This window comes from Sciurus carolinensis, unplaced genomic scaffold (assembly GCF_902686445.1).
Source record: "Sciurus carolinensis unplaced genomic scaffold, mSciCar1.2, whole genome shotgun sequence".
NCBI classification, from domain to species: domain Eukaryota; kingdom Metazoa; phylum Chordata; class Mammalia; order Rodentia; family Sciuridae; genus Sciurus; species Sciurus carolinensis.
The window spans coordinates 366756-393361 of record NW_025920152.1 but is presented as its reverse complement, the minus strand read 5'-3'; the positions used below and the strand labels follow the sequence as shown (position 1 = coordinate 393361).

The 26606-nt window shown below is 56.0% G+C and overlaps 1 pseudogene; it reads left to right on the top strand.

Moving 5' to 3' along the window:
* Positions 1-26141, top strand: part of LOC124974518 (probable RNA-binding protein 19) — a 28663-nt pseudogene extending 2522 nt beyond the window's left edge.
* The last annotated feature ends 465 nt before the right edge of the window (positions 26142-26606 follow it).

Here is a 26606-nt window from a genome sequence, read left to right as displayed (position 1 = left end):
ATCTTGCCTGATGAATGAAAGAATTAATAACAAACAGTAACAGCAGTAGTTAGCCCTTGGAGAGTTTACTATGTGCTGGGCACTGTTCCAGATGCGTTAGATACAGTAACTCATTTAATCCTCACATAACCCTGCAAGTCAGGATCTACTCTTATATCCATTTAAAAGTGAAGAAACCAAGGCATATCAAGGCAAAGTTATTGGCCTGAAGTCACTCACAGGTGATAATTCATACAAGAGGGACTGAATTGAGGAGTGTGGTTCTAGAACTGCAATTCTGACCAGTACCCCTATTGTCTCTCTTAGCATAATTGCATGCACTTAATTATTTTCCAACAGATGAACATTTAGTAATGAGTGCTTCTGGTGTTGCTGACAGTGTAGACAGAAGTGGACAAGACTTGGTCCCTGCTTTTATGGAGTTTGCAGGGTAGCAGAGGAAACAGACACCATATCAAAATGCAGGGACTGAAATATGAGGCAGGTACTGTGGGAGCCCAGCGGGGTTTGGTTACTGACCCACGGTGCGGGATCTTGGAGAGGCTTCCTGTGGGAACAGGGAGGAGCTGACAGTCCCTGCAGCGGAATGATGGGGTCAGAGTTCAGCGAGGCCCCCTGTGCAATGGGGGGCATGAGTTCACTTATACATCTGAGCCGACACAGCCCTTGATTCTGTAGAACTTGGGCAGGTCATTTATCCTCCGAGTATTCCATTTTCTCCTCTCTAAAATGTACATAAAAACTCCTAACTTGGTGAGTGTGGCATTTGGGTGAGATCAGAGTTACTACAAAGCTGCCTCTGAAAGTTTCTTCCTCCTGGGCCACCAGTGCCTATGGGTTTCTGTGTTTTCAAGCTGGTTTAGGTTGTCTGTGGCCCCCAGGTGCCTCTTAGTACCACTACCACCCACATAGTTCTCTGCTAAGTTGTGAGGGTGGTCCTGGGGTCGTGAGAATGCTGGAAGCCAGGAGCCAGTTCTGCCTGGAATGGGGGCCACTTGACAAGATTGTAACAACGTCAGCCTGTCAGATTTCCATGGTTGCCAGAGCAGCTTGCCACACCTCGGAGGTTCGACAGTGCCTATTTATTCCTACAGTCTTGGAGGTCAGACATCTTAAATCAAGGTGTTGGTGGGTTGCTGTGCTTCTGGAGGCTGTAGGACAGAATATGTTTCTTCGCTTTTTCAGCTTCAAGAGCCTGCCTGCCTCCCTGGACTCCAAGCCACACCCTTGAACTTCTGTCTTCAAGTGTAGCACAGCATCTTCCAGTTTCTTTCCCTCTGTTTCCATCTTTACATCTCCTTCTCTGACTCTGACTCCCCTGTCACCCTCTTGTAAGGACCCTTGTGATTACTTTGGACCTGGATAATGCAGGATCATCTCCCCATCTCAAGACTCCTAATCAAATCACATATGCAAAATCCCATGTGCCGTGTGTGGTGTGTGACCAGCATTTCCAGGGCTTAGGGTGTGGCCGCCTTGGGAGTTGGCGGCATCCTCCACCACAGTTGGCACACAGAGCTTGCATGCTCACTCTCTCATTTCTTCTGACCAGCCTCTTTAAGTGTCTCCTAAGCAGTGCCATAATGGTGATTTTGTACTTGGTCTTGACCTCGTAGCAGCCCCATAGGGTATGATGACATCACATGGCCCTTGGGATTCTCATTTCTTCACCATTGATGTGAGTAGAGGGCACGTAGCTAGTGAGTGTTAGAGTCAGAGCTGGCCTGACTAGCAAAGCACATGCTGCCACCTCCTCATCTCTGGCCACCCCTAGAGAATCCTGGAGCCCCGGGTTTCTAGCCATTTGTCCCTTCGCTATAAGGCCTCACCAGCTCCTCCCCACCTTCTATCCTAGATGAAGGAAGAGCGATTCAGACAGCTGCTTGCCGCCTTTGGCATGATGACCGACTGCAGCTTCAAGTTCACCAAAGACGGCAAGTTCCGCAAGTTTGGCTTCATGGGCTTCAAGTCTGAGGAAGAGGCTCAGACCTCACTGAGCCATTTCAACAAGAGCTTTATCGACTCATCCTGGATCACAGTGAGTGGGCAGGAGGCTCACCCTACCTGCCTGTCCAGAGTGACACCCACCATCCACCTTTTGCCCAGCACGTGGGTCCCAGGGCTGTCCTCCTCAGGCTGTGAGGCCTTTGGCCGGCTTACCAGGTCCCACTCTTCTGTGTTCGTAAGAATCTCCTGAGAACGAGTCAAACTGTGGCTGGCCTGTCCTGAGTTTCGACCCAGGGTGGGCTGTCAGGTATGAGAACAGGCACGTCTGAAGCCTCGGGTGGCACCTGTGCTGCCCACTGAGAGGGCACTTGGGAGCCACAGGTGGGCATCATCCTGCCTGTCAGCGCACTCTCGGGAGAGCCATTCCCTGGTCCCTGTCCTCATGAGCCTGCTGCCTCTGCACAGGCTGTTGTGGTCAGGGTGGTCAGTGCATCAGAGACCCTGGGAAGACAGAGAAGGACCTACCCTGGCCAGGGAGGGGTCGGGAAGTTTCCTGGAGAAGGAGGTCCCACTCAGGTCACCCACATGATAAAATGTTCACTGACATGATAAAATGTCCCCAGTGCTTTGCTGAGAAAGAGAAACCAGTGATGGGCACGAGAGCCCATCGAGGCAGCCGCATCCCGTGGTCTGGCGTGGGGTGGGCACGGGTTTTACCCAGAGGCTGATGGTGCTCTCTGATGACAGCAGTCGGAGTCATTTCCCTCTAACCTTCACAGAGACTTTCTGGTATTTGGATTTGGCACCACAGACTTGCCGTTATTATAGGAGCAACTGCTTTGAACGTCCTCACACAGGATGGACCTGAGATGGCAGGCTTTTTCTTTGGGGGAGGGGTTGGTGACCTGGGCAACCTTAACTGCCTGGGAGTTGTCACCCTGGGCTCCCAGCAGGACCAGCCCTCTCCACAGTCACCTTCAGTATAGGCGGCCTTGGGTCTGGAGAGGTCCATGGATTCAGCTCCCTTCCATGCCCTGCGCCCACCCTGGGCTCCCTGTTACCCATGCTTGTTCTCCAAGGCCAGTGGCACTTGCCTCGCACTCACTAGTGACCCTGCAGCCGTCGCTCGTCCCTGCCCCTGCCCAGCTGTGCACGTGGCCTGCATCTTATGTCATCCTCTAAGCCATCCTTTGACATGGATGGTTAAAACCTCAGGCTCCTGGGTCCCCAGGCACCTGAGATCTCTGTCACCTATGAGCTGGTCACCCAGCCATGCTCCCTCACATCTCTGTGCTCCCGGTTTCTGGTTTGGGGTCTGGGGAGAGTTGCAGCTCTGCTGCCCACTGTCAGGGACTCAGCTGGTCAGTCCTTGCAGGGCACTCGAGAGCACCTGTGTGCGGGACACCTCAGTAAATGGTAGCCAGTGTAGTGATATGGGACCAGCCAAGACTGGAGCGGTAGTCATTCACTCAGCTCAGCAAGTCAGTGCCAGCTGCCTCTGTGAAGCCCAGGTCCCCAGGTGCTGAAGGGCACCAGTAGGGCTGCTGGCTGTTGCGTCAGGTGTGAAAATGGCCCTGTTCTCCTGCAGGTGGAGTTCTGCAAGTCTTTTGGGGACCCGACGAAACCCTGAGCCTGGAGCAGACATGCCCAGAGACCGAGGCAGCCTGAGAAGCCTGTGCGAGGCCCTGTCCCCCCGGAAATTAAGAAAGTATGCAGGTGGCCGTGTGGGAGCTGAGCCTCACTCTTGGGCAGCTTCTGGGGGGACTGCGGGCACTGTGGGGTCACCTCCCTGTTTTTCGTGCGACCCTCATCATCTGCGCCTTCTGCTTTAAGGATGACAAGAAAAGAAAGGTCCCTAGTGAGCTGGAGAAGGTGAGTGTCCCATTGATGGAGAGGGCGGGTGGCAGCAGGTCTAAGGGTGAGGGCTGGTCCAGGAAGCAGAGTGCCCCACTCTCCACTGTCCCTGTCCCTGTGGACTCCTGGTCTCCTCATCCTGCAGAGTCCACTCTGCCTCTTTGCTGACCTGCAGACCCTCAGGGCCCACAAGAGGTGGGAGGGTGCCTGTCCTGCTGAGAGCTAGGATGGCCGGGCCACACCTGAGCAGCCTCCACCTCTTCTCCCCCCATTTCCCTGCCACCCTGGTTCCAGTGCCACCAGCTGAAGGAAGGTAGTGAGTTACAGGAGTTTCTGTCAGTTCACCAGAAGCAGACCCAGGTGGCCACATGGGCAAACAATGCCCTGGACACAGAGACCCTGATAGGGAAGAACAAGCTGACCAGCGACTACCTGAACTTCGACTCTGATTCTGGGCAGGAGAGCAAGGAGGAGGCGGCCGAGGAGCCAGCAGGTGAGGCCAGGGCCTCCGTGCCTGTGCGCCTTTGTCCTGCCCAGCCTGCCTGCCCTGTGTGTACGCTCACCATGCCTATTTGCAGGCACAGGCCAGACCAACACGCCTCTTGAGCTCTTAGTTGGCAAGTCTGCTGCGACTGTTCTGGTCACTTGCTCAGTCAGTAATCAACAGGATTGACTGAGCACATGCTGTGTGCTAGGCACTGATGACATGGCAGTGAGCAGGAGGCAGAGGAGCCCCTCCCCCACGGAACCATCAGCTGTCCTCCTGGTGAGAGGGGAGAAGCAATTTCAGATAAGCACCCCTGGATCACATCATTGGTGACAGAGAGGACAGGAAGGCTTGGAAGGGGAGCTGTTGGGAAGGCCTTGCTGGGGGTGAGCCTTTGTCCCCACAGGTCAGTGTGGGGCAGCTAATGGTAGTGAGTAACCAGTTGCAGTACAGGTTGGTAGCTCTGGTTGGGGGTCCGAGTCAGGGCTGGTTTAAAGATGAAGACAGCGTGAGCTGTAGGTCTGGCAGAGTTTCCATGCTGAGCTGGAATCTGAAGGACTCATAGGACTTGGGGGGACACAGTAGCAGGGGACAGAGAAGGGGTCACAGACAAGGGTGCAGCATCTCAGGGCTCAGGAGAGGGAGCAGGGGCTAGAGGGGCGGACGTGGCCCTGAGTGGGCCAAAGAAAGCAGGGAGGGAGGAGCCAAAGTTGCTGGGCTCACAGGCCTGGGAGGGGAGACGGGTTCCTTCCTCAGCCTCCAGGGCCCCCTGCCGGGTGTGAGAGGCTAGAACACAGTCCCAGCAACCTGCGAGCATGGGGGGCACCCTGCACACTCCTCGGCCTCCGTGGCTCCCCGTCCGTAGCTCCTCAGTGGCTGACATATTACCAAGTGTTCCTCATACATTATACAGCATGTCTAGCATCAGGTAGCAGGATAGGGACGTCCAGAGTGCAGCAAAAAGCATGTTGACAGTGACGTGCTGGAGGTGCTTTGGCACCGTCCTGCTGTTCAGATGAATGAGAGCTGCCCCTGCCCAGGATGGAACAGGCGGCCCTCTGTGGTGACAGACGCCATAGTGTGTTCCTCTATGGTAAGGCCTTGGTTGTACCTATGCCTTCTCTAACACGTTGTGCCTGGACGTAACCCAGCTAGGCGGGTCAGCAGTGACTGTGGAGGGCCGTACAGGAGAGAACCAGGCTCTGGCAGAAGCCGTGGCACCCTGGGTGTGTGGCATGATCATAAGAGCTGCAGAGCTCCGTCCTCTCGTTGCCCATCATAGGGTTTCCTGGGGCCACTGGACACAGGGGCCCTGGTCGTGGTGGTTGTGGCACCTCAGCCGCCCTCCAGGTTTTCAGCCCTATGTTTCCCAGGTCTCTGGTTGCCCAGGAAGGTGACCCTCCTCCACCCCGGCTCTCTCAGCAGAGCAAGGACTTGAGCCAAATACAGCTGCACAGAAGGGACTCTTGGACAGGGAGTACCTGAAGTCCAAGATGGTGGCCGCCGAGTCGTCCTCAGAGGAGGAGATTGAGGACGAAGCAGTGAGCTGTGATGAAAGGAGTGAGGCAGAGGAGTCATCCACCACTGAGACCCAGCAGGTGCGAGGAAGCACAGGGGCCCTGCCTGGGAATAGGAGGCCACAGGAGCCCGGAGCATAGGTGTGTGCCTCTGGGGGACAGGGAGGGGTTCTGAGCATGTCCACGTGGTCCTGCGGCCCCATTACTGGGGTGCCACATGGAGGAAAGACTGCCCCCTCTGAGCTCACTGCCTGCCATACCTGGAGGGGGCCGCCTGCCACCTGTCAGGGCTCTGGGAGGAGTGAGGGTGGTGGCCGTGTTGCACATGGTGTTCAGTAACAAGGCAGATGGACTTGAACAGGCCGTCGTTGATATGTGAGTTTAGTCAAGCCCTGACGATGTGCCTGGTGACGAACCCGCCATCACGGAATATCCTCACAGTCTCTGGGGCCATTCTTCTTCCATTTCATAGGTGAGGAAACTGAGGCCCGGAGAAGGGAAGTGACAGGCTCCCATGATGGGGTCAGGCCCCAGTCCAGGTCTTCCAGGCTTTGAAGTTGAGAGTATACGTGTGGACACGACCCTTGAGGAAGGTCACCTTGTTCCCCAACAGGGGAGTCCTCTGCCCCAGACACAGGGCACTTGGACATGTGTGTGTCCCCATTCTTGAGTTGGAAGCAACCAGTCTTTTGCTTCCCAGGAGAGGAAGGGGCTCCCTCTGCCTCCTCTTCTCTTTCCTCTTCCTCCTCCCTCCTTCCTAGTTACCTGTGCCCTGCAGGGAGTCTGGGAGTTCAGGCCCAGTCTCAGCTCTGACCCTTGGGGCTGCTGGACCTGGGGGGATGCTTCAGCCCACAGGCCTCTCTGATCCTCGTCTGCAGAGGACATCCTGGCAGTGCCCGTCCTTCCAGCCATCTCCTGAACCCCTGTACTCAGGGTGGCCCTGGGGGTCACCGTGTCCAGCAGGGTTGGGGCAGCAAACCTCCCAGCACATTGACGTTTCTCTGGTGGGACTAGAAATGACCTTGTTCTGCACCTGTTGGCTCACGGCAGTCTCTGCTGGGGAGTGAGTGCTAGCTGGGCAAGTTTTAGCACCAAAGGATCTACCAAAAACTTAGGTTGTGCAGAGCTATCTGGAGTCCAGAATTATAGGAAAAGGTGCCGAATTCAGAATCCGTGTGGAATTAGAGGCTCAGTAGGAGGCTGGCCTCTGCATGTAGCATGGAGCCATCTGAAATCAGTGACTGCAAGGTAGATGCCTCGGCTCCTACCTCTGCCCTGGCCCTCTGCTGGCCAGGGGCCTGCTCGCCTGTCCATGGTGTGCTGACCTGGCTGCAGCTCTCACTTCAGAGGCAAATGGGGACCCTGCATCCACTGCCTCTGCACTGGCCAAACCCTTAGTCTGGCAGGCACAGGTGCCAGCACTTCCTGCCACCCTGGCTGGAGCTGCTCCTGGAGGTGGGACGTCCTGGTCTGTCCCCTGCTCCTACCACCTCAGGGAACCCACTGTGGCCTTTTCTCTTTGTTCTCAGAGAAAGCAGGGAACGAGAAGGAGCCCACCACCTCCCACATCATGAAGCTGCAGGGAGCCCCGTTCAGTGTCACAGAGGTATGTGCTCTCAGGACAGGGCGAGGAGGGGGCCACTCAGATTGAGAGCTGGAAGGAGTCACAGACCAAAAAGGCTGACCGATGGCATCTTGGGCATCACCAAGGAGGGACTGCGATGGCTGCCTCGAGCAGGAGGAGGCCTGTTCTGCTCCCTCACCTACAGCAGGGCTGGCCTGTGGTCAGACGGTCCCTGTGGAGAGTCCTTCCCCATTTCGCAGTGGGTGGCCGCTGTAGGTGCTTGTGAGTGTGGAGGTGTTGCTGTCTTCAGAAACAGGCCACAGTCCGGCTGGCACCATGGCTGCAGCTAACTGGCCCTAGAGCTGCCTTAGCAGAGGACCCTGTTCTCACGCCCACCTCGTGACAGCCATAGAGGTTCCCCATATGAGATCCTAGAAGACACAGCTAAATAAAAAGAATGAAAGTCACCTATAACCGGGATGGCCGTGTGAGTGACTGTGAGCGGGTGTAGCCAGAGGGAGTGCCAGGATGCAGGTGTGATCATCGCTGCAGGTCCGACGACAGGAGGTGATCCACAGGTGCCCACTGTCCTCGGCACACTGGGCTGTCCCGCCCCAATTCCTGGGTCCCACCCAGTGACAATCCCTGACATTTGGGACAAACCTTCTTAAAGGGACAAACCTTCTTTCTTTGTGCACTGATGCTGACCTCTGCCGTTGGTTTGCTTTTTCCACATCCCTCTGTGAGGACTGGCTTGCGACACCGCCATTTTCCTTCTTGCATGTTCTTCCATGCTCAGGGACACTTTGATACACTTTCCTGGTCTCCTAAATGGGGAAATGGGAGTTAAAATTTTTGCTATTAGAAATACTGAAGCAGTTCCTTGAGATCGAGGTCAGTTGGGTTTTGTTTTTTTTATTTGTTTGTTCGTTTTAAATTTGGTACCCAGGATCGAACCTCAGGGTATATAACCACTGAGCCACATCCCCAGCCCTTTTTATGTTTTATTTTGAGACAAGGTCTCATTCAGTGGCTTAGGATCTCACTAAGTTGCTGAGGCTGGGTTTGAATTTATGATCCCCCTGCCTCAGCCTCGCAAGCTGCTGGGAAAAGTGGCGTGCACCACACCCATCCTAGTTAACATTTTTTTAGGGAAAAATACTCCTCATAATGAGAAAAGTTTCAGAAACATCAAGGATTTGAGCTGAACAAATTTCTTTCTAAGGAATTTGCAAACTTTGATGGAAAAACAGAAAATGGACGTGTTGTTTGCCTACCAGTCAGAAACCCTGTAAGGCCACAGCTGCCACGGGGTCAGAAGTTGGACTGCAGAATCCATAGCCTGAACAGCAGGTAAGAGGCAACAATTTCTCTAATTTACACAGATTCTTATGAAGGATATATGACCTGCCCAACAGAAAAATGGAGAAAGGACAAGAGGTTTTTGAAGAAAAAGAATTCAGGTGGCCTGTACAGATGCTTGAATTTATTCATAATTATTAAAAACAAAATTGAAACTGCAAGTTCAGGTTTTTCACTTGCCAAAGTGGCATACATTTTTCACATTTGGCAATAAACATTTTCATGCCTTTTGAAGGACAACATAGAAGTGTCAGGCAGAATTAGGAGCATCCAGGCCTTTGCCGAGCTGGTGCTGAGCTTTGCCCCACAGGTGGATCCCCTGAGCACACCAGAATCTGAACGCAAGAAAATTCTTTGCAACCTTCCTTTTATTATTTAGACTTAATGTGTTGATTTATAGTCATCAGTAAGAACAGAAAAGCAAAGCTCCTGGAGATGCATTGTGTCAGTGTAGACAGGGTCCCCGGGAGTCCTGCTGGCAGGTCAGGTGGAAGGTATTCCATCAACCTCTGGCAGTGAGGGTGGAGGCAGGCCATCCCTGTGGCCTTGTTAGGCACATAGGGTGGTTTTTGCAACCTGCTCACCAGCAGGTGATTGTTCAGGGTCCAGCTGTCACATGAGACCTTTCCCAAGGCAGAGCCGCCAGCAGTGCCAGAGTAGGCTCAGAGTTCAGAGGACCTGTCTCTTGGCCTGGGACAGTGGGAGCAGACTCCAAGGGACGAGGCCATGCTGGCAGGCCGGGTGAGGTCCCAGGGGCTCAGGCTGCTGCCCCACTACAGAGCCTGCTGCTGGGCCCATCGCTTTTCCCAGCTGGAGCATCTGGCAGCCTGCAGCCAGAGCCTGGGTCCCCAGCCAGGTGTGTCAAGTCCCAGGCTCCCCAGAGCCCTGACTCTCTCCTCCTGCAGGTGGACGCTGCATCAAGGTGTTCAGGGAGAAGCACGTGCCCACAGCCAAGGGGACCCTGCAGAACAGTGTGCAGCCCTGACAAGGTCGGACACTCAGGAAGAATGAGGAGGAGGAGGACCTGGCTGACTCCAGGAGGCTCTTTGTGGGCAACCTGCCCAACGCCAGCACCGAGGAGGAGCTGGAGGGGCTCTTCTCCTCCTATGGTAGGGATCTGCTCCTGGCCATGCACCCCTGCTGTGCCTGGCTCCCACTTGGCTGGGTCTGCCCCATCTGCCTCCCACTTGCTCTTGACCTTGGGCAGTGACTCCAGCTGGTCTCCTCATCTGAAAACAGGACTTGCTGTTCCCACTGCAGATCCAGTGGCATTTTTGCTTTCTGTACTTGAACTTGGATTCCTTTGTTTTTTTTTAATGGTGCTGGGCATTGAACTCAGGGTCGCTCTGCCACCCAGCTACATCCCAAGTTTTTTTTATCTTTTAATTTGAGACTGTCTTGGTAAGTCCATGAGGCTGGCCTTGATCCTTCTGCCTCAGCCTTCCAAGTCGCTGGGATCGCAGGCATAAGCCAGCATGCCCAGCAGAAATTGATTCCTTAGCTCTCACTGTCCAAATGCAGAGCAGGAGCGATGGAGGCATTTTCCTGAGATTTCTTGGCTTCTGGTGTTGGAATTCAGCAGCCGCCCAGCCCTCCCCTCCCACTGTGCTCCTGCCTGGGAATGCTTTTCTTTCTCAAGTCTTCCCAAGCAAACCCAGCTTCCGAGAAGAGGCAACAGCCAGGGCTGTCTTTGGTTTTGTTGCTGTTTCTTCTTGGGCTGGGAACTTGCAGGCCTGTAGTTGAGCTTGGTCACAGGGGCTGTTTGTCGAGGGGAGGAAGGTGGGCTCACAGTGCAGGTGATACTGTGCTGTGGAGATGCTACTGGTGCCCTTATCTCCCAGGAGGCTGGCCTGGGTGTGGAGGATCAGCGAGGCTGTGTGAGTGTGGCTTGGGCCAAGGACAGCTCAGAGGTCCCAAGTGGAACCTGCTTCAGGCCAGGTGATGGGACCTGAAGGTCTCTCCATGCTGTCCTGCTCCCCAGGTCCTCCTATGGACTGGTGTCCTGGCCACACGGCAGTGCTGAGTGGATGGGAGGGGGCTTGACCATAGACTGCAGGTATCCATTTGGGATGTGGCCACACCTGGTGTTCAGAGTGGAACCACTGCAGACAGTGTCCTCTGAGAGGGACAGTGTCACAAACACTTATGTGGCACTAACTGCAGCAGGCCTTGGGTAGTGACTGCACACTAACTTTTGGACCCTTGAGGCCACTGTGTGTGTGGCAACTGTTGTGCCATGCACAGGTGAGAGGAGGAGGCCTGTGTGGGTGAGGCCACTGCCCAGGACAGGCTGTGCACAGCAGGCCTTGGAGCCAGGTGCAGCCTGGCACCTTCCTCCTTGTTTCTTAGGGTGGGCACGAGGGGATTGGGAAATGGCACCTTTTACCTGGAGGTGGACCTTGTGGCTGGCAGTCGCCCTCCTTCCCTCGGACTGAGTGGGCATAGCCGGTGCACAGCAGCTGTTCTGTGTTCATGTGTCTGACCCTTAGTGCCCAGCACTTTCCCCTGATCTTGGGCCCAGCTCCAACCCAGGTGACTGACACTCTCCTGTCCTCAGGTCCCCTGTCAGAGCTCCACTACCCCATTGAGAGCATGACCAAGGAACCCAAGGACTTTGCCTTCGTCACCTTCTGTTCCCTGAGCATGCGTTGAAGGCCTACACGGCAGTGGATGGACAGGTGTTCCAGGTGAGGTTGCTTATAGGCCCGCCGGGGTCACCAAACCTGGTGACAGAGGAGGGATGACCCTTTGGAATGCAGGGAGCTCTGCTCTTCAGGGTCACCTTGCGATGTGTCCAGGCCACCTCCCTCCAGTGCACCTTCATTCACAGTGTATGGACCTTGTGGGCTCCAGGCCAGACCTGGCCCACCCACGGCCGCTCATGTTCTCCCTGTGCAGGGTCTGGGGGCACAGTGTGAGGGGTTGTGGGGTGTCACAGAGGGGCACCTTTCCCTTGGTATGGCCATGTCGGGGACCCCAGTACCAGCTGGTCCGAGAGTAACCATGCGTCTGCTCCGGCTGCTGTCCCTGTTCTTCTGCAGTTCTAGCCCTGGGTCCAACTTGTTTAGGACAGGAGGCCCCACTAGACAGGAGGCCCCACTAGAGGGCGGGGCTGGAGGGCGGGCGGGCAGCTCACCCACTTCCTCCCCTGTCCTCCGCAGGGCAGGATGCTACACGTGCTGCCGTCCGCCATCAGGAAGGAAGCCAGTGAGGATGCCGACACTCCTGGCTCATCCTATAAGAAGAAGGCGGCATCCAAGGACAAAGCCAGCAGCTCCAGGTCCTTGCCAGCCCCGCCCAGGCTCTGCTGCCCTCTCTGCCTTTCCCGACCACCTGTATAGGGTTTGCTGTATAGCTTGAGGTTCATCCTCACCTCTGAGCTGGCTTCCCCACTGTGGATGGGGAGAGCGGTGCTGAGCTCACTTACACTCTGAGGTATTGCGTCCACTACGAGTGGATGGTTGCCACCTGCTGGGCCCTGCACAGGCCGGCTGCTGGCACTACCAGAGGTTGGATCTGTCAGCCCTGCTGCCTGTGGGTGGGGAGCCCACCCAGGTCAGGCGAGGTGGCGGGAGGGCTAGGAAGGCAGGGAGGCTTATGACAGGCTATGTGTCTGCGAGAGAGCGCCCATGGGTCTCAGCGTGGCTTGTCCTGCTTTGCCCCTGCCCACAGCTCCCACAACTGGAACACGCTGTTCATGGGGCCCAATGCTGTGGCTGATGCCATCGTACAGAAGTATAGTGCCACCAAGAGCCAAGTGTTGGACCACGTGAGTGACCCATGACTTGCGAGCTTCATGTCCGCAGATCCTCTTGGCAAATCTGTCCAGGACTGGACCCCTGCGGGGTTCTTTCTGGGCAAAACCAGGAGCACATTTCAGCCACGTGTCAAGGGACATCCCTTGATTCTGCCCATTGGCTGCTTTCTCCATGGTCCTCTGCCCTTCAAGACACTGGATGCCAGCCTGTCTGTGGAGGTGGACGGCATGCCCACGTGTAACTGAATGGCCTGGTGGCCATGTTTTTAAAAAGAAGCAGAAAAATTAATTCTAACAGACGCCCTCTTCAGCTAATGTGTCTGAGGGAACATTGCTTCGCTGCACCCAGCGTAGTCACAGGGTGTTTCTCCTCCCTCATTCCCACCCAGGCCACTGAATTCCATGTGTAGCAGGACGTGGGTTCTCAGGTGCCCAGTGGCTCATGGATGCCATGCTGGGCAGTGCAGCTTGGCCTGAGTGGAGGGAAGGACAAGGGACAGTAGCAGTGGCTCTGGTGCCGTGAATGCCCTGAGCACAGGTCTTCGTAGTGCTGGGACAGGGTCCTGCCTTCTAGAGCCTTCTGGTGCCTTCTGGAGCCTCCTAGTGGAGACAGGTGGAGAGAGGAGAGCCTGGGCTGATCGGGGAGGTGACAGAGCAAGGACTGCTTGGTGTGAGGGGTCGGGGTCAGTGTCAGCCCTGTAGAAGCCCCCAGGGGCTGCAGGAGGAGCTGCATACCTGCCCACTGTGGAGAAGGGAAGAGCCCGAGCCGGTGTGGGACTCGTTGCTGGAGAGGGCGCCCGAGGGTGTCAGGTGGGTGTGGCTGGATGAGGGGCACCGCTGAACCCACTTCCACTGGGTCTGCTTAGCTGCTGGCTGGAGAGAGCAGATCAGGTCCACCTGATGGCCACGGGCCTCCTTTCCTCCCTCCTCAGGAGACCAAGGGCAGCGTGGCTGTCCGTGTGGCCCCTGGGGAGACCCAGCTGGTCCAAGAGGTGCAGCGCTTCCTCCTCCACAATGGGGTCAGCCTGGACTCCTTCAGCCAGGTGGGTCCCCACTGCCCTCCCTGTGGACTCTGATGGCCCCAACTGGTGGCTGCTGCAGAGCTGGGGATGGGGCTCCAGGGAGGCTGGGGGTGTGTTGACAGGCCCTGTGGTGACTGGAATCAATACCTGAGGGCTCAATGCTCCGCTGCCCCTCGCAGGGACAGGCTGCTCCTGGGGCTTCTCCATGCCTGTGGCAGCAGGTGGCCTGCAGTTCCACACTGAGATGCCAGTCTGATCAGTGGAACAGCGGCTGGGGCACCTGGGAGGTCCAGAAGTATGGTCATTCACTGTCAGTGTCTGCACGAACTCAGTGGGGGGCTGGAGGCTGACCCATCAGCAGAGCTGCCCAACTGTGGAGCCAGCACGTGGCCCTCTGGAGAGGGGTGGTACCATCCTGGGTCTGCTTCCCAGGCACCTGGCCCCTGGGGCCCCATACAGTTCCTGGTAGTAGAATTGGACCCCTGCTGCTGTTCTCACGAGTCCTGTGTGCTCCACAGGCCACAGCAGAGCGAAACAAGACTGTGATTCTAGCCAAGAACCTCCCCACAGGCACCCTGGCAGCTGAGTTGTGGGAGACTTTCAGCCACTTCGGGAGCCTGGACCGAGTGCTGCTGCCCAAGGGTGGTGTCACTGCCATCATAGTGGAGTTCCTGGAGCCCCTGGAGGTGCGCAGGGCCTTCTGACACCTGGCCTACTCAAAGGTAGGGATGTCTCCTTAGTTAAGAAACTGCCTCTGAATGTGTGTGTGGAACAAGAGCACTTCTCTGGGCGACTGCACTGACTTCCTGCTGGAGCTGCACCTTGCTAGCAGTTCTTCCCCTTGTCACACTCCCCTTTCATCCTCTGACTATAATAAATGCAGGGGGTACTTTGACTCCACCCTAGTGCAAGGCAGGCAGAGGCGTGGGCTCTCCTTTGCAGCCTGAGGCGCAGCCCAGGGCCCAGAGTGTTTTTCTATTGGGTCTCTAGGCCACATTTCTCTTTCTGGCTCCTCTGCCCTGGGGAGCACCCATCTCCTCTGACCCTTGGGCTCTTCATTTGCACGTAGGACTGAGTCCCTCTCCAGCCATATCCCAAGATGGAGTCCCACAGGTTGGCACTTTTGCCTCTGCAGTTCCACCACATCCTGCTGTACTCAAGTGGGTTCCAGGTGGCGTCTTCTCCAGCACAGCCCCACAGAGGAAAGAGCACCAAGAGGCACCAGCGAAATCTGCAGAAAAGAATGTGGTGGAGCCAGAAATGGGTAAGAACAGGTCTATGTGGGAGGAGAGCAGGGCAGCACAGAAGTGTTCATCAGGTCACTGGTTTAACACTTTGTTCATCTTGCACACCAACGGACTTTGGTCTCTAATTGTACAGGTGTGCAAAGCATCCCTGAAAAATAGATCACAGAGCCAGGCACGGTGGCACACGCCGCTCATCCCAGCAGTTTGGGAGGCTGAGGCAGGAGGATTGTGAGTTCAGAGCCAGCCTCAGCAACGTAATGAGGCACTAAGCAACTCAGTGAGACCCTGTTTCTAAATATAAAAGAGGGCTGGGGGTGTTGCCCAGGGTTAGGCACCCCTGGTTCAATCCCTGGTACCAAATAGAGTGTTGTGAGTGGCAGTGTAAGGTATGCAGCTGAGGGTGAGGGAAGAAAACCTAGATCTCGTCATACTCAGAACAGCCTAGTAAAGCGTCCCTACTCTGTATCTGGGTGAGCTGACAGCAGTGAGGATGAGCACTGTTTGCATGTGGCACAGTCCCCCTGTTGTCCAGCAACTGCACAGGCAGGAGAGGGAAGAGTAGTGGTGGGCCACGCCGGCCTGGGCGGGTCCCATCCCCCCTGGCTGACCCACATAGTGGGCATGTGAGCAGGGTAAGCGTTCCTTGTCAGGACTGTTGTGCAGACTGCAGGACCTGGCACGTTCCTGGACCTCACTCCTGTCAGGATGCTGGAGAACTGAGACCTGCCTCGTACCCACAGCTGCCCCAGGAGACAGGCAGCTGCTCTCCAGGGACCCACAACCACACCTTGTAGTCAGACACCTTCAGGAGCCTCCTGCAGGACTGGGTTGTTTGACCCAGGTGTTAAGATTCTACCCCTCGGCCCACCACACACAGGGTTACCAATTGCTCAGTTTACTAAAATGAGAATTTTCCTCTTAGAAACAGATAAGCCCCTTGCTACCATCTCCATTGTCCTCATATATTTACAAAAACGTGTTTTATGGCAAAAAAAAAACAAACAGGGTGTGGGGCCTCTGATCGCCACCTGTAAGGTTTGAATCTGTGGCCTTGCCTCGTCGGGCTTCAGGGAGGCGTAGGGTCGAGTGTCCCTCATCAGAGGAGCAGCTGGCTAGCTAAATGTCACTTCCTCCATTGCCTGTGGCTCACGTCCCGTGCCTGGTGGGTCCTTCAGGACTGGCCGTCTGTAAGGGCATCTGTGACCCCACTGCCTGGAAGCCGCACCCATTCCTTTGCTCTCTGCCCATCCCTTTGTGGATGGAGCGCACCCCATCTGCTAGGTGGATGGTGAAAGGCGTGAACCTTTCCGTTCCCTCCTTGGTGCCGCCCAGGTCGGCTTTGTGGTGGGGTCCTTTCCACCCTACTTCCTGGACCACTCCCCTCGTGGGGTCCTCCTGTGTCCGTAAGCAGCCATCGCCCTGCAGCTGCCAGCCACCGTGGCTTTCAGTTCCGCTGCTGCACGTGAACCTGGATAATGTTTTCTGACCCAACTGAACCCTCCTCTCAAGCACACAAATTGGTGGGGTCAGGAGGCTTGCAGACAGCTCCGGTCTGGCTTCTTCCTCCCTGCTTCAGGCACAGGCAGGGGACAGGCACATCAGGCACGGTGCCTCCTGGGGAGTCCGCCTCCATCTGGCTGGACTGATTTCATCTGAACTAGATGGTGCCCTCTCAAGCAGGCACCTCGTCTGCCTTGCTGACCATGCACCCTGCGGAGTGCCAGGCCCTGGGAGTGTGGAGAGGGTGCTGCCCCAGGGCAGAGCGGGGCCCGCTCCCTGCCTGCTGGTGCCAAGCTCTCCATGTTCTCACGCTGAGGTGCTGCTTCTGGAGAGTGGGCCATGCGTGCCAGTGATGTGGGCAGGGTCCCTGTCCCATGTCCACTCTGGTACTGGGCCAGCTGCCTCCCTTCAGGCTGGTTCTGGCCCTGAACAGTGAGGGTGGCACCCACGCACCCCCCTGAGGATGGGGGAGATGCCATGCTGACCACGTCTGTAACTCTGCCGCTGCTGTCCAGGGTGGCCACACAGACATGGCCCAGACTTCGCAGGAACTTCTGGGCTGGTCATGGCCATGTCTGAAGAGGGCCTTGGGCGCAGGCCTGCTCTGGGGCGTGAGCAGTGTCTTCTCGGCAACCAGTGTCTGGACTCTGTTAGAATGTTCTTCTGTCCCCAGGCTCAGGTTAGTGATGAGGGTCCTGACAGTCTGCACCTTGGAGGGGCTGGTGTCTGCTCACTGACTGACAGGAGGCCTCAGAGCCAGGAATTGTCCAGCCCCGCTGGGCTCGCCGCAGCCTCTGGGAGCCTCTGTGTTGCCTGCACAACCCCCGGTCCCTGGTCCCCTGAGCTGTGCCCTCTCCCCTGCGGCAACCCACCCACCCTCTGCACATGCTTCCTCAGGATGACAGGAGTGGGGGGACCCAGTGGCCCCAGGCCCTGTGTTTGGGGCTGGGCAGGGGGAGTGGGAGGGACCATGCTTCTCTGCAGTGCTCTGCTCTACTGTCTGACAATCTCCAGGGAGGGGCCAGCGTGTTTTATCTCCCCACAACCAAGACCCTCACCTCCAGATAAAGGGCTCTGGATGTGGGGGTCCTGGAAAGCTGCTTGCAACTGATAACCGTCTGCTGGCAGCCACAGCACAGGAGCCTGAGGGAGTGGTGTGGCCTGATTATAATAAAGCTGTGTGGTGCTGCCTGTACTACAGGGCCAGGAGGGACACTGTCCCCCTGCACACAGATGTCTGGCCTGGAACCTGCAGGAGGAGGGCTGGGCTCCCCTGCAGCTGCCTTCCATAAGAGGGGCTCATGGGCTCCCCTGGGTGCCAACCAGGCCAGCTGGACATGCAGGGTCCAGGGGCAGTGTTCATGGTGCAGTGTTGCTTCTGGGGGTGTTGGATAGGCCCAGGGGCTGTCGCACAGCCTCAATGTTCATCTCACAGTCACCCTGCAGGCAGCTCGGACCATGGTCCCCACTCACATATGGAAAAGAGGAAGCCCTGGGGTTTAGTGACCGCTAGATGTCACACATGTGGAGGGCGTGGGGACGTGCCCACGCAGCTGTGAGCCCTGAGGCCTGAGCCCTTGTCTGTCCCCGCTGCTCCCTTTGAGCACTCGGCTTGTTGGCCATCTGCAGATGTTTCTGGAGTGTCCTCTCTGGACCAGTGCTGGGGGTGCAGGGGTGACTGTGTCAGGGCTGGGTCCTGTCCTCAGTGAACTACCCTTTAGTTGGGGACCCAGATGCAACCAGTAAAGGAAGGTGGTTTCAGAACAGGCTAGGGGCCCTAGAAAGAGGACACCAGAGACATGGTGGCGTTTTTACTAGTGTGACCAGGAAGACCTGTCTGAGGGCAGGATTTTGGACTGACACTGGGCAAGCAGAAACCAGGCCTGGGAAGACAGGAGGGAAGCTGGTTGGGCCAGGAGGTAGCAAGTGCAAAGGGCCTGTGGTCAGCATGGCTTGGGCAGGCTTGAGCATCAACGAAGAGGCCAGCAGGTCAGGGATGAGGTCAAAGGAGCTTGGCAAAGTGGGAGCAGGACACCGAGAGGCCACTGGCAGGGCAGCCACTCTGATGTCCAACGGCCGGTGATAGTAACCAGGCCTGTGTGAGGTAGTGGAACGCTTGTTTTTCCTAACAGTTTCAGCACAGTGCAGGAGTGGTGTGTGTTTGGTGTGTGTGTGTGTGTGTGTGTGTGTGGTTTTACTCTGGGCTTCAGGAGGGATGCGGAGTCAGGGCGGCTCCGTCACTGGCCCAGGCTGCGTGGGTGGGTACATAGCAGAGCCTTGGCGGTACAGGCCCACAGCCTTCTGTTCCCATATGCGGGTCCCATGGCTCTGGCCCCTCCTGACCTCTGTCTCCAGACCCCATGGTCAGCAGATCTCTAAAGACTACCATGCCCTCTTCTCGTAGCATTTCAGGATTCGGGCACGGGGCAGGGATGTCCGTTGTGGGTCTGAAGGGTTGGGACGTGGACGTCTCTGGAACTAGCCAGCCTGCGCTGTTGGGAAAGGCCCGGCACATGGGAACACGGCTTTTATCTCCAGCCAGCTGTTTTTCCCCAGTGCCCTGGGTGGGGCTGAGAGTGGCTGACCTGCCCGGGGAAGGACCGTTCCTGAGCACAGTTCCTGAGGTGCCCACTGACTCAGCCTGCTCAGCTCAGCTCGGTTCTCACTAAACCCAAACCCCACACCCCAGGCAGTGCCTGTGACCACCTGACCAGGCTCCTGGGCCAGGGTCGGGTGGAGTCGACTCCGCTTTGCCCAAGTGTCCTGGGCTCCCACTCCTGGAACAGTGCAGGGAAGGTGATCAGTCTTTGCCAGAGGTCTCTGAGCAAGAGGGAGGTATCTGCTTGCTGGTCGGTTAACCAGTTCCTGCCTGGCACAAAAGCCTCGTGCCATTGAGTTAGGTTGCCAAGATTGAAAAACTGGGTTTCCCCGTGTAAAGTTGAGTTTTACGCTTCTTTTCAAAACTCTGAACTTCTGGCCATACAGAGTTGACCTCCCTATGGGGCAGAAGCTGGCTATTGCTGAGGAGAGGCTACCCCTTGCACTGACCATGAACCTTCTGTGACACCATCGTCCCCAACAATCTCCCCTCTATAAATTCTGTCAGTCTTCTGGGAACCTCTCTTGCCTTCCTGAAACTGCTTGGCATCTAATGTTGGGATGCCGGAATGTTCCTGAGGCCTCCTGTTTCCACCTGTTTGTGTTTGTGATGTGGTCTCTGTGGTTGTGAATGAGGCCAGGTAGCCAAGGCAACCAGCTGACATGTGGCAGGAGATCTACTGCCATTGTTTCCTTGGCCTTCAATCTCTGAGATGCAGGATGGCCAGGAGACCCAGAGGGTCTTCCTGCTGATGGTCTTGACTTTCACTTTGATTGAAATTCTCCCCCAGGACCTGGAGTCTGAGCTGCTGTGTCCTTAGTAGGCGTTTTCCTCCTCTCTCCTTTGAAAGTGGGTTTCTGTGTATCAATGCCCCACTTGCAGTCCCTTGCTGGATTTGTTGGTTGCTTCTTGGGTAGGGGAAGCCTGCATGTAGATTTTCTCCTTGTGGCCTGGGACCCAGGATGTGGGAGGACTGGAGGTGTTCTTTGAGCCCTGGGAGGGATCCAGGTCGGTCACTAGCTGTTTCTGTGAGGCTTGAAAGGTTTGTTCAGTGGCTAAGCAGTTGACACCTAATCAGGACTGGAAAGCTTCAGTCCACAAGCAAGAGGCAGGGAACAGGGTCCTGGAGCTTGGCATGACAGTGCAGGGCATGTTTGAGCACCCGGAAGCCCCCTTAGGCCCCCCACAGGTGGAACTATTGGAGGAAAGCATGCTGAGGAGAAGCCCATGGGCTCCTCTTGGGCCACGGGACCTCGGGAGCTTCTGCCAGCCTGTGAAGCAGGGCTGGAATCTGGGGCAGGGCTGCCACCTGCTCAGCACCAAGGTGAGTTGGGGTGAGGAATCCCCTCCCTGGGGCTGTCCCCCTGGGGCTATGGGATAGCTGTTGAGTCTTTTCTGGGGAATGGGCTTGTCCCCAGGCCCAGCTCTTGGGACTTGGTGAAACTGGGGAGGTTAAGCCAAAATGAGCGTATTTCCCTAAAGTAGGGTTTCTCCAATGGTCCTGAGGCTGAGGCACCCTCGCTGGGGCAGACACCCACACTGGGCCCTGCCTGATTGCCCTTGGCCCTGCCCCTTCTGCCCATTGCACCTATGGGCACCACCACTGACTGGCAAGGCTACGTTCACCCTCCCTCTCCCTGGAACCTGTTCCTTTAGGGGACGAGGTGCAGGGGCGTTGGTGACAGGTACTGGTGCAGCTGCCTGGGTCTGCTGCTGCGGAAGTGGCCAAGGCCCCTGCCTTCTGTTCCCACGGCTGCGTGCACATGTGCACTTTCCCCGCCCCAGCAGACTGACAGAACCATGCACCACCTTCCTCATCTTCACCTTCAGTTCCCTGGGTCTGTCAGCACCCTTCAGCATTCCTCAGCACATCGTTTCAGTGGCGACCTACCACCCAGCCTCCGGTGACCTTGCTGGTCTGTGTGTGACTCTGTGGTGGGTTTTCCCAGTTTCCACTGTTACGAAACACTATGACTTCCTAGTGTATAGACAAAACCACTTTGACACACATGCATGTTCAAGGGGTATTTGAAATACCATATTCAAGGGTTTTTAGATTGCTCTAAGTTTTCCCATTCTGTAATTTTTGCAAAACTCTTTAAGATGCATTTCAGTTTGAAAGTTCACTAAGTGCTGTTTTTAAAGGAAAAATAACATTTGCTTAGGTTCAATGGTTCAAGAACATAGTTTCCATAATTTATTTTGAAGTGAAAATGAGTGTGGCCTAGTCGTATCTAGGGCTTGTAGGTTTAGATCTGTCATATTCTCTTTAAAACAGAGCAGCATCTGGGTGCGGTGGCACTTGTCTGGAATCCCAGCAGCTCGGGAGGCTGAGGCAGGAGGATCTTGAGTTCAAAGCCAGCATCAGCAAGAGGGAGATGCTAAGCAACTCAGCGAGACCTGGTCTCTAAATAAAATACAAAATAGGACTGGGTATGTGGCTTAGTGGGTAAGTGTCCCTGGGTTCAATCCCCAGTCCAAAAAAAAAAAAATACAACAGGGGCAGACTGTGGGATTTTGTCTCTTCCTGGCTCTCTTGCTTCTGACACCTGACTGGTCCCTCCTGACTGTGCCACAGAGGCAGAGCGCCTTGGTATAGCATTCCATGCTTTAGGCTCTGGCTTTCGTGGGTAGATTTTACTTAATTGGGTTGTTTGTTTTTGATGGGGTTAGTGACTGATGGTGAGACCCCAGACCCAGAAGGTAAGAAACCAGCAGAGGAAGGAGCAGAGGCCTCCAAGCCAAGGGCAGAAGAAGAGGAGGAGGAGGAGGAAGAGGAAGACAAGAGCCTTCCAGGATGAACTCTGTTTATTAAAAATCTCAACTTCAACACCACAGAGGAGATGCTGAGGGAAGTGAGTATCCACCAGTAATGGGGGATGCTCCAGGCTGTGATGCAAGCAGTGTGTCTGCTCTGTGTCCGGCACGGCTCAGGTGGTGGGCAGTCTGCCCTGCTGCACACCATCCCTGCTGTTGGGGAGTTCGTGTTCCAAACGCACTTGAACAGAGTTTCCCTACTCCTTCTGTGGTGAGCGGCCCAGAAGTCAATGCCACCACTGTGTGTGGCCTGATGGAGCCTGCAGGAGACTCATCAGTGAGGGTGTCCCCACCTGAATCAGGTGAGTCTGCACCTATGGGAGGAAAGCAGGAGGGGCAGGGTAGGGAGCTCCAGGCAGGGGTTTGGCAGATGCCCAGTGAGCATGGCAGCCCATTGACTGCAGGGCCAGGATGGGAGAGGGGTCACTCCCACTCAGAGGATGGGGTCTGCAAGCTCCCTGTCTCCCCAACCAGGACTCCCCAGCAGAGGTGCTGCTTTTGGTGAATCAAGCGTGGCACAGAACAGATGCTCACCAGATTTCCTGCTTAATGGATGACACAGCTCACAGCTGTGAACTCGTCCTGGAAGGGAGATGGCAGAAGATGGAAATCTGTGATTCTCCTTCCTTTCAAAATGTCCCCTGAGCTCTAAAATTCTATAAAGGGTTCAAGAGAAGAGGCAGTGTCCACTGACCCTGCCTCCATGCCGTGACTGTTCCTAGGTAGGAGGACAGCCACAGCAGTGGAGAGGCCCAGATCCAAGCAGGTAGCATGGCCGTGGCCCTGGAGCACCTGGTGAAGAACTGATACCATGTACTTGGTTTTAGAGGCGCACCCTAGCAGTGTCTCAAAGGCAGGTGGCTCTGAGCCTGTCAGGCCAGCTCTGGTCCTGTGTTGTCCTTGTCACTCCTGGCATGGTGTGGGACATCACTATTGGATCAGCTTTTCCTGGAGTTGCACAAACGGCAGCTCAAGGGTGTCCACAGAATTGAAGGCCCTAGAGCTGGAAGGCTCAGCCAGGACCATCTAGTTCAACTGGGAGATGGAACTTCAGAGAAGTTGCCTCACTATCCTGAACTCACAGCCCATTAGAGCGCTGTGGGGAAGCACACCCAGATCACAGGACTCCTGTCCCAGCACCTGAGTGTGGAGCCATGGTCAGGGGTCAGTCCTCCTGGGCCTGGATCCTGGTCTCACTCCTTGTTAATGGGCAAGCCCTGCAGCCTTTCTGTGCCTCGGTTTCTCTGGCTGTCATAGAGGCATTGTTGTGTTGTTTTAAAGGTTTGACTAGGATGAGTGTGATCCTCCAGGTAGAGGGTCTCATGCCTGAAGCACAAGTCTGCCGCTGGTGTGTGTGAGGGTCTCCACTCCTCCTGCTGCTCGTCGCTCACTTGGTGGACAGTACTGAGCACCTGTTTGTCTTTGGTACTGAAGACAGAGCCAGAGCCAGAGTCACGTGGAGTGTGCCTTAGCTGGGCTCTAAAGGGAGACAGGAGAAGGGAGGGGAAAAGTAGAGTGTGACTTATAGTTTTTTAGTTTTATTTTGGCTTTAGGCACAGAGGGCAGTGAGGTGGTTGGGCCTGGGATCAGTAGACTCTATGCCCCTGAACTGACACCGGCTTCTGGGGTGTGTGGCAGATCTCTCAGCTGTTTCAAGGCCTAGTTCTTCCCTCTGTAAGTGGAGGAAGAAAGCAACCCAACTGCCGTTTTGTGATGTCCAGGGGACCGGCCAGGTTACTTGGAAGAGACCATCCCTCACCACCTCTGAATGACCCAGGATCTCCGTGGGCAGATGTGGGAGGACAGCTCAACTGGCTGCACAGTGGTTCAAAGCCTGGCTCAGCAACCCAGGCCCAGGTCCAGCATGTCCAGATTTGTGATCCCAACTGCCAGCTCCCTGGCCCTCGGTTGCCCATCTGAAGGCATCTCTGGGTCACTAGGTGGGTGGATGGTGTGGGTCCTGGCACAGGCCCATGCACAGTGAGCAACCTCCTGGGGTCAGCTCTGCATGCCTCCTGCTTCCTGTGCCTGTGGATGGCACCCATGGTGACTGGAGATGCTCCCACGCAGGTGGTGGATGCTCCCAGAAGTCGGGGGCTGCATGATCCTCTCTTCTCCAGGTGTTTTCCAAAGTGGGCACTGTGGGGAGCTGCTCCATCTCCAAGAAGAGCAAAGCAGGTAACTCATGGAAATCTTGGCTGGAAGGAAGTGGTTGCAGAAGAAATCATACCTGCGAGCGGAGAAGGCGGCCAGGCTTGTCTGAAACAGCCCCTCCTCTCTCCTGGAGACTCCTGCTGTGCAGTCAAAGAGGCCCATGTGTCCTGGGCTGTCCAGTGCCTCGCAGGCTGTCACGTGGTCCTGGAGCTGTGCACCTAGTAGGCGGGCAGGGTACCATCAGCACCCGGGGTCTCCCTCCTTCCCACTCCTTCCAGACACAGCAAGAAGGACTGATTGTGGGCTTTCCCACTTCAGTTACAAGGGAAATGACCCATACATAGAACTTCTAGATCATTCCACCAGGTCATTAATCTGTACCTCCCTGGCTATTACCTAGTGGGCAGGCAGAGATCACTTGGCCTGTCCCTTCAGCCCCGGGTCTTTTTCTCACGCTCCTGGCCTCTCTTCATTCGTGCCCTAGTTCCCTGCAGAACATGAGCAAGGATACATCCTTTGTCCTTTATCACAGCCACATACCCCGTGCAGCAGCCCTTTGATTCATGGACATGGTGGGGTGCAGCAGGAGTCGAGTGACCGCTGCTCATTCACTCCCTAACTGGCCTGGGCCACCAGGCAGTGAGTACCAGAGATGTGATCCCTGTCCCCAGGTACCTTCAGTAGCTGGGGACATGTGAGCTGGTGGCTTCAGCACAGGACCAAGAGGGCTGTGGCAGGTTCTTCAAGTCAGAGTGGGCCTAGAGGCAGGGAGGGCTGAGCAGCCTGGTGGCAGAGGCCAAGGCAGGAGGTGGAAAGGGAGGCAGTTTCCAGCTTAGGAAGTGGCTTTTATGCCCTGCAGGGATTTGGACTACAGCCTGGTAGGGAACCACCGAGAGTTTTAAGCAGACGCTTCTGTGTGTGAAGTTAGAGGTCCCTTGCCTCTGTCTGCTCAGGCTGCTGTGGCAGCAAATAAACCAAGCCACAGGGACACTACCCCTCTGGGAGCCTGCCCTCGCCCCTGAGAGCACTCAGCAGCACCTTGCCACCCCATCTTCGGTGTCGGAAGCAGCTCTTGGGGTGTCCACTGTCCTTTCGGGAGCCTGCCATCCAGTCAGTTACCGTGGAGAGCTAGGTGGTATCTGGTCAGCTAGGAGCAGCAGAAAGAGGCTGTGCTCGGCCTGGGGCTGGCATGAAGGACAGCTGTGCACAGGCGGCTGTGCAGCAGCAGGTCATACTGCTAACCCTTGAGGGGCACAAGGAGAGATGGTGGGCAGAGCTCATGCAGAACTGGCACATGGGGGTCACCAGGGCTGGATCCTTGGCACCAGCATGTGCCCCTCTCCCACAGTCCCAGGTCAGCATTTTCTGTGGGCTGATCCCACGGGCTCAGAGGCCGGGAGCCAGGTGCTGCTCTTGGCAGAGACTGGCCTCCCAGGCAGTATGGCCCCGCAGTGTTGGAGGCTGGGTGAGCTCCTCTTTCTCAGGAGTATGTTTGACACTCAGGTGCAGACGCCACCAGCCCACTGCCCACAACCTTACGCCCCCAAACAAAAGCTCTCTGCTCAGAGAGCAAACTGACAGTCACCATGGGACAGGACTGCCTGTCCCCTGCAGTTCTGAGCCACGTTTGGGCTGTTCACAAGGTTCCCTAGCATGCAGGGTTCTTCAGGGGAGGTATAGGTGTAGTTAGAGACCTTGTGCTTTTGGGTGCCCCATGGGAATCCCCAGTGTTACCCCTCTAAGACTAATACACACACACTGTCAGGAAGCAGCACCCCTGGAGAGGCTGATATTGATCTTGCCCTCTGACCTCCTGATGCCTTGGAGTGGGGAACCAGGCAGAGCCAGGACACCTTCACCTCCCTGTCAGAACTTTAGACCCGAAATCCAGGAGCCAGATCCAAGTGTCAGAAATGCCCCAGAGGCGACGCCACATGGAGGCAGGGCTGTCCAGGTAGAGGCTCCTGCTGGAGAACAGTGGTCAGTCCTGAGTTAGTTCTTCTCCCTCATGAAGCCAGGATCATATTAGGAATTTATTTATCACATCAATCATCTGGTAATTAATAGTGAAACTTGGTGGCGAATTTGCTGGGGCAGGTAGTTGTAAACGGAAGCCTGGAGCTGAGGCCACGTGGGGGCTGGAAAGGGAACTGGAAAGGATCCAAAGCCAAGCCCTGGCTCACTCTGTGCTCCCTCTCACAGTGGGCCCCCTGTTCCAGGAGCGCTGCTTTCCATGGGGTTTGGATTCGTGGAATACTGGAAGCCAGAGTAGGCCCAGAAAGCCCTCAAGCAGCTTCAGCTAAGCAGGCCATGAACCAGGGTCCATGCTCTGTGCCCTTCACCTCAGAAACTGGGGGCAATCCCTGATCTGTCCTGCTGGGCCCGACCTTTTAACAGTTTTCCAAGCAAGGAAGACCCATCTGAGCCCCCACAGCCACTTTCATTCACTTCTTCCACCCACACGCTTGTGTCATGGGGTTAGTTTGTGAACTCACTGTGGTAGGCCTGGGGTGACCCTTCCTCTCTTTAGTGGGGCGACGGGCAATGGAGCCATGAATTAAGACAAGACAAGATCATGCCGAACACTCACATGACTTCCAAAGCGGGGCTGCCTTGGGCTGAGTGGCCTAAGAAGAGACCCTGAGGAGCAGATGACTGAGCTGACATTTGCCCACATGAAGTCACCTGCACAGAGAACTGTAGGAAAAGCCATCTAGGAGCAGAGGACAGCATGTGCAAATGGCCTGCGTGTGGAACTTGAGGGAGTCGGGGGTATAAG